The 7,229-nt window shown below is 37.4% G+C and overlaps 1 non-coding gene across 1 annotated transcript; it reads right to left on the bottom strand.

Moving 5' to 3' along the window:
- Nucleotides 1–911: 911 nt before the first annotated feature.
- On the bottom strand, nucleotides 912–1,018 carry LOC121205731 (small nucleolar RNA R71). Its single transcript, XR_005900806.1, has one exon. It is a non-coding gene; the product is annotated as a small nucleolar RNA R71 (small nucleolar RNA).
- Nucleotides 1,019–7,229: the final 6,211 nt, after the last annotated feature.

The raw sequence follows: 7,229 nt of genomic DNA, 5'->3' as shown, positions 1-7,229 counted from the left end.
TTATTCTTAGGCTAGATAATAAAAGACAGTCATTACTAGTACTTTTATTTCCTTTGGGTTTGACAATCTGATCTTGCTAAAACTATACTACTGTTCGATAGGTACACTTGCCTACATCGCGATAATGTTAGTTTCAAGAACGATTAATTATAAATATTTAAAACCTATCACGAAATCACGCGATCAAGTTTTTGTCACCGTTTATGGGGAACTAAAATATTAGGAACACTCAATTTTTATTACTTTAGCCATTTATTTTTCTTGCAATCTAATTTTATTTTTAATTTTATTCCAATTTACTAATTTTCTTTTTCTTTTTCTGACAGGTTTTTATAGTTTATGACTAGAAGAAACCCGTCAGGACCACTACTTTTTGATGAAGAAATCGATCGCATAGTTCGCAGAAACCAAAGAGAAATAAGGCAAAGCCCAAGATACATAGAGAATGTGCAAGAGGACGATACTCAACCCTCAACCGCAGAGATGGCTGAAAACCAAGACAATCAGCTACCTCCTGCAATTGCGGCTAATCAAAATCCTGCTCCACTCACTATGTATGATTATGCTAAACATTCTTTAACAGGAACTGAATCAAGCATAGTTAGACCTGCTGTAGCTGCCAATACTTTTGAACTAAAACCTAACACAATTCAAATGATACAACAGTTTGTTCAGTTTGATGGTTTGCAGGATGAAGATCCCAACGCTCACTTGGCAAACTTTTTGGAACTATGTGATACATTTAAAATTAATGGCGTTTCTGATGATGCCATTCGTCTTCGGTTATTCCTTTTCTCATTGAGGAACAAAGCTAAATAGCGGTTGAACTCGTTACCACGAGGGTCAATTACTACTTGGGAACAAATGACCAAAAAAGTTTACTAAAATATTTTCCATAGGCTAAAACGGCTAAATTACGTAATGATATCTCTTCTTTTATTCAGATGGATTTAGAAACACTCTACGATGCATGGGAGAGATACAAGGACCTTTTGAGAAGGTGCCCTCACCATGGGTTACAGCTTTGGCTTCAGGTTCAAACATTCCATAATGGCCTGAATCCTTCGACTCGACAAATGGTTGAAGCAGCCGCTGGCGGAACCATCAATAATAAAACACCTGAAGATGCTTATGAGTTTATAGAGGAGATGTCACTAAATAACTATCAGTGGCAAGCCATGAGGACAAAGCCAACAAAAACAGCTGGTGTTTATAACGTCGATTCGGTCACATTGCTCTCTAATCAGGTAGAACTCTTGAATAAGAAAATTGATGGTTTTCTTAGTTCTTAACAGGTTCACCCAGTAGTGCAGTGCGGAGCAAGTGGAGGTGGAACAAGCCAATCAGAATACCAACCTTATGGCCACAACATCGATAATGAGCTATTAAATTACATGGGTAATAATCCTCGACCCCAAAATAATCCATATAGGAACACATATAATGCAGGTTGGAGGAACCACCCAAATTTCTCATGGGGAGGCCAAGGAAACCAGAGACCACCTCCAGGCTACCAACAACCACCCTACCAATAGGAAAAGAAGCCAAACCTTGAAGAGATGCTCTCAAAGTTTATATCGATGCCAGAAACTCGTTTCTAGAATACCAAGAAAGCAAGAATCAACAAGCATTGATCGAAGGGCTCGAAACGTAGATAGGCCAGCTGTCCAAACTAATTTCGGAAAGACCACTAGGAAGTTTACCTAGTAACACCAAATCAAAAGAGCATGTAAAAGCAGTTACACTAAGGAGTGGGAAAGTGTCAGTGGAATCTGAAAAGAAGCTAACATAAGAATCCATGACAAGCGAAAGGGGGGAAGAAAAACACGAAAATAGTGACAACCCAGTGTCGAAGGAACATAAGCCACTAGTTCCATACCCAGCAAAATTTTAAAAAGACTGCATTGATGCACAATTCGGTAAGTTTCTTGAACTTTTTAAGCAATTACATATCAACTTACCTTTTGTTGAAGCCATCTCGCAGATGCCTACCTACGTAAAATTTTTGAAGGAGCTTCTAACATATAAAAGAAGTTTGAGGACTTATCTACAGTAGAACTCAATGAGGAGTGCTCAGCCATACTCCAAAACAAGCTGCCAACCAAACTGAAAGATCCAGGAAGTTTCACTATCCCTTGCTTAATTGGTAGTCTAAATGTTGAGAAAGCACTAGCTGATTTAGGCGCTAGCATTAATTTGATGCCATATAAAATGTTCAAACAACTTGGTCTTGGGGAACCTAAACCTACTAGGATGAGTATTTAATTAGCCGATAGATCTGTTAAATATCATAGGGGTATTATAGAAGACATACCTGTGAAAGTAGATAAATTCATATTTTATGTTGACTTTGTTATGCTTGACATGGATGAAGATGTGGAAGTGCCCTTAATTTTAGGGCGCCCATTTTTAGCCACTGCTAGGGCTATAATCGATGTGGGAGATGATAAATTGGTACTTAGAGTGGGTGACGAGGAGATTATATTTAAAATTTATGATGCTATGAGGTTTTCTAGGGAGCAGGATGACTCATGTTATTTTATTGACTCTATTGATCATACTACTCAAGACACTTTTTAGGAAATTGTACAGAAAGACATGACAGAACTGTATCTAGCTCAAGAAGAGGAGACAAATGATTAACCTAATGAACATTCTTCAAGACAAGTAGAATATGAGGGCATTAAGATAAACAATGAACTTAAGAAAAAACCCTCTATTGAAGAGCCTCCCAAACTGGAACTTAAGCAATTAGCAAACCACTTGGAATACGCATTCCATGGAAATAATCCTACATTACTAGTTATTATTGCTTCTAACTTGCAACCCAAGGAAAAAGAGGAATTAATCCAAGTATTAAAAGAACACAAAAAGGCCATAGCATGGAAAATTTACGACATTAATGGAATCAACCCTTCTTTTTGTACCCACAAGATTTTGATGGAAGATGAATACAAACCATGTGTGCAAACTCAAAGACGACTGAAACCAAACATGAAGAAAGTTGTTAAAGCTAAGGTAATTAAACTTCTAGATGCTGGAATTATTTATCCTATTTCTGACAGTTCTTGGGTAAGACCAGTGCAGGTTGTCCCTAAGAAAGGAGGCATGACGGCTGTGACCAATGAGAAGAATGAATTAATCCCAACAAGGACAGTCATGGGATGGAGAGTTTGCATTGACTACAGGAAACTGAATGATGCAACAAGAAAAGATCACTTCCCCTTGCCATTCATTGACCAAATGTTGGAAAGACTATCCGGGCACATGTACTACTGCTTTCTAGACGGACTCTTTGGTTACTTCCAAATCCCAATAGCTCCTGAAGATCGAGAAAAAACGACATTCACATGCCCATATGGTACATTTGCTTATTGTAGAATGCCTTTTGGATTATGTAATGCTCTTGCCACTTTTCAGCATTGTATGATGGCCATCTTTGACGAAGTCGTGGAAGATATCATGGAAGTATTTATGGACGATTTATCGGTATTCGGTAACTCTTTCCATCTGTGCCTTAAAAATTTAAAACGAGTTTTAATAAGATGTGAGGAAACGAATCTTGTGCTTAACTGGGAGAAATGTCACTTCATGGTTCAAGAAGGTGTTATATTAGAGCATAAAATTTCTAGTAAAGGGATAAAGATGGACAAATCTAAAATAGAAACAATCGAAAAGTTACCCCCTCCTAGTTCGGTTAAGGCTATTATAAGCTTTTTAGAACATGCTGGTTTTTGTAGAAGATTTATTAAGGATTTTTCTAAAATAGCTAAGCCTTTGACTAAATTGCTAGAAAAAGATATACCTTTTAAATTCAATCGGGAGTGCTCAGAAGCATTTAATACTTTAAAGGATAAATTAATTAATGCTCCAATTATATTTGCACCTGATTGGAACTTACCATTTGAATTAATGTGTGATATGTGTGACTTTGCAGTAGGTACAGTATTGGGACAGCAAAGAGACAAGCATTTTCAACCTATCTATTATGACTGCAAAACTTTGACAGCTGCACAAGAGAATTATACTACTACAGAAAAAGAATTGCTAGCTGTGGTTTTTGCATTCGATAAATTTCAATCATATCTCATATTGTCTAAAGTCGTTGTTTACACTGACCATTCCGCCCTTCGCTACCTTTTAACTAAAACTGATGCAAAACCTCGACTCATTCGATGGATTCTCCTGTTGCATGAATTTGACTTGGAAATTCAGGATAAGAAAGGAGCTGAAAATCTCGCGGCTGATCATCTATCCAGGCTTGAGAACTCTAATACCAAGGAACTAGATAAAGTTGAAATAAATGATTTGTTTCGTGAAGAAAAATTTTTCGCTATATTTGACTCCGAGGTACCTTGGTTTGCAGACATTGCAAATTTTATAGCCACTAACATTATCCCAAAAGGGTTAACACACCAGCAAAAGAAGCGATTATTTAATGATGTGAAAAACTACTTTTGGGACGACCCATTTCTTTTCCGCAGATGTGCAGATCAAGTCATTAGAAGATGCATTACAAGATCTAAAACATCAAAAATATTGGAACATTGCCACTCAGGGCCAACTGGAGGACACTATAGTGGAACTAAGACCGCACATAAAATACTTGAATCCGGTTTTTACTGGCCCTCATTATTCAAAGACGCTAACAGGTACGTTACTTCATGTGACAAATGCCAATAGACAGGTAACATATCTAAACGTGATAAAATGCCTCAAAATTATATGCTTTCATGTGAAATATTTGACGTTTGGGGTATCGTTTTCATGGGCCCATTCCTCAGTTCATTTGGGAATAAATACATCTTAGTAGCAGTTGATTATATGTTCAAATGGGTGGAAGCCCAAGCTCTACCTACTAATGATGCTAGAGTGGTAGTACGTTTCCTTAAGAAACTCTTCTCGAGATTCGGAACACCTAGAGCAATTATCAGTGAGAGGGGCACTCATTTTTGTAATACCCAATTTGAAAAAACTCATAAGAAATATGGAGTTCATCATAGAACAGCCACCCCATACCATCCTTAAACTAACAGACATGTTGAAGTGGCAAACCGAGAAATCAAACAGATCCTTGAAAAAACAGTAGAATCAAATAGAAAAGATTGGGCAATGAAAGTAGATGATGCCTTATGGACTTAAGAACTGCTTTTAAGACACCCATAGGGACATCACCTTATGGACTTGTTTATGGAAAAAGTTGTCAGCTACCATTCGAACTAGAGCATAAAGCTTTTTGGGCTATTAAATTTCTAAACCTTGATCCCGAACTTGTAGGAAAAAATAGGTTGATGCAGCTAAACAAACTTGATGAGTGGCGAGCCAATGCATACGAAAACTCACGCCTATACAAGGAAGCAACAAAGCGGCACCATGACACTCGTTTAAAGCAACAACGACAATTTGAAGTTGGAGATCTTGTCCTCCTATACAACTCAAGACTCAAATTGTTTCCTAAGAAACTTAAATCACGATGGTCAGGACCTTTCGTAATTCAATTTGTTCTTCCATATGGCACAATAGAGGTAAGTCACCCATCACATAGTACTTTCAAAGTCAATGGACATCATCTTAAACTTTATGACGGGGAGAATTTTAAAAATGATGGAGAGGAGCTACGACTCCACAACCTGCCCTGAATAAACCAAGAAGGTAACAGTCGAGCTTAGACTATAAACAAGCACTTCTCGAGAGGCAACCCGGGTACTAACGATTTTAAATTATTTAAATTTCAATTTTCAAACATCTAGGTCACTAACAGAGTCTTTGAAGCACAGGTTCCTAACTCCACATGGTAGATCACACGGTAGTGCTTAAGGCCGTGTGACCACCACGGACGGAAACATAGCCGTATGACACGGCCGTGCGAAAACAAGGGTACAAGTTATCTTTCCTAACACGGGATACGATAAGTGGCCACGGACGTGCGACCTGGCCATGGTCAAATCTGCCAAATGCATACGGCCATGCGATATGCCCGTGTCTATCACCGGTGGACAACATTGTCAAAATAACACGGGCGTGCGTAGAACTACACGACCGTGGGAGAAGCGAACCACATCGTACAAGATTGTGTAACATGATCATGTAGCCATACGGCCTAGACACATGGGCATGCCCGAAGGCCGTGTGACGACATCTCACTTCGCGATAAACATGGGCGGGACGATCCACACGGGCGTGTGAACCGGCCGTCCCACTTGGAAAAAATTTTAGATTATTGATTTTATTTTATTTATTTTTGAAGATTCTTTTGTTTTTAAAATGCCTTATCTTTATGATTACCATCAAATTATTCCCCCAATTATCCTTTTGTCCTTCAGAATCATGTTTGTCCTCTAGTTGTATTTTCAGCAACTTGCTCTCGCTAATCCAGGAATTTCATTCATTTTCAACTCAAGAAGTTTCACTTCTCTCCCTGTCTTATTTTTTATACTCTAATATCTATCTTTGTACATTGAGGGCAATATACATCTTAAGTGTTGGGGGTATTTATTTCACTATCAGAAAAATCCCTGAATGACTACCTTGTTCTTTTGAAAAGCTCTCATATCATATTTAGGATAAATTTTGATTGATTTTTGATTTTTGTTGATATATCTAGAATTAAAACATAGGCATTTATACATTGATTGTTTAAACTTTTAGGCATTAGAGAATCAAGCATGATAAGTTGATTTTTAAGAATTTAAAATCACAGGTTGTTTCCCCAAAGTTTAGGTATTACTTTGAGTCGGAATTCACAAGTTTTAAACATCAAAAAGCCATAATTTTTGTGAGATTTTTGAGTGTTTTGAGCATCTATTAATTCTTTCATGCTCACTTTTATTTTGCTTTGAGTGCGTCAGTATTGAACTTTATTCTAGAACTTGCTTGATTATGCACGTCGAGACCACTCCATTTCATTTGATATGTCAAAATGATTAAGGCACTTAGGATTAACCCACTCATGCCATGAAAAGGCTACCTCCACGATTAACCCTTAGTAAATCCCCTTGAGCCTAACAAGCCATTTCTTGCATTACCCTTAATATTAACCCTAAACCCATTATTATTAAAATCCCTTAAATTAATCCCTATTTTTCTCGAGATTTGAGTTGAATAAATTGCTTAGCTATGTCTTGTTCTTAATAGTTAGTCTATGTTATTTAACTTGTTCTTAAAAAAAAACTATGTATAAACATTAGTAATTGCATATTCTGAGAAGAAGCTCTGTTGTACACAAGTGA

The sequence above is a fragment of the Gossypium hirsutum genome, chromosome A08 (genome assembly GCF_007990345.1).
Source record: "Gossypium hirsutum isolate 1008001.06 chromosome A08, Gossypium_hirsutum_v2.1, whole genome shotgun sequence".
Taxonomy (NCBI): Eukaryota; Viridiplantae; Streptophyta; class Magnoliopsida; order Malvales; family Malvaceae; genus Gossypium; species Gossypium hirsutum.
The sequence above is the reverse complement of the archived record's forward strand: the minus strand, read 5'-3'. Positions and strand labels throughout refer to the sequence as shown.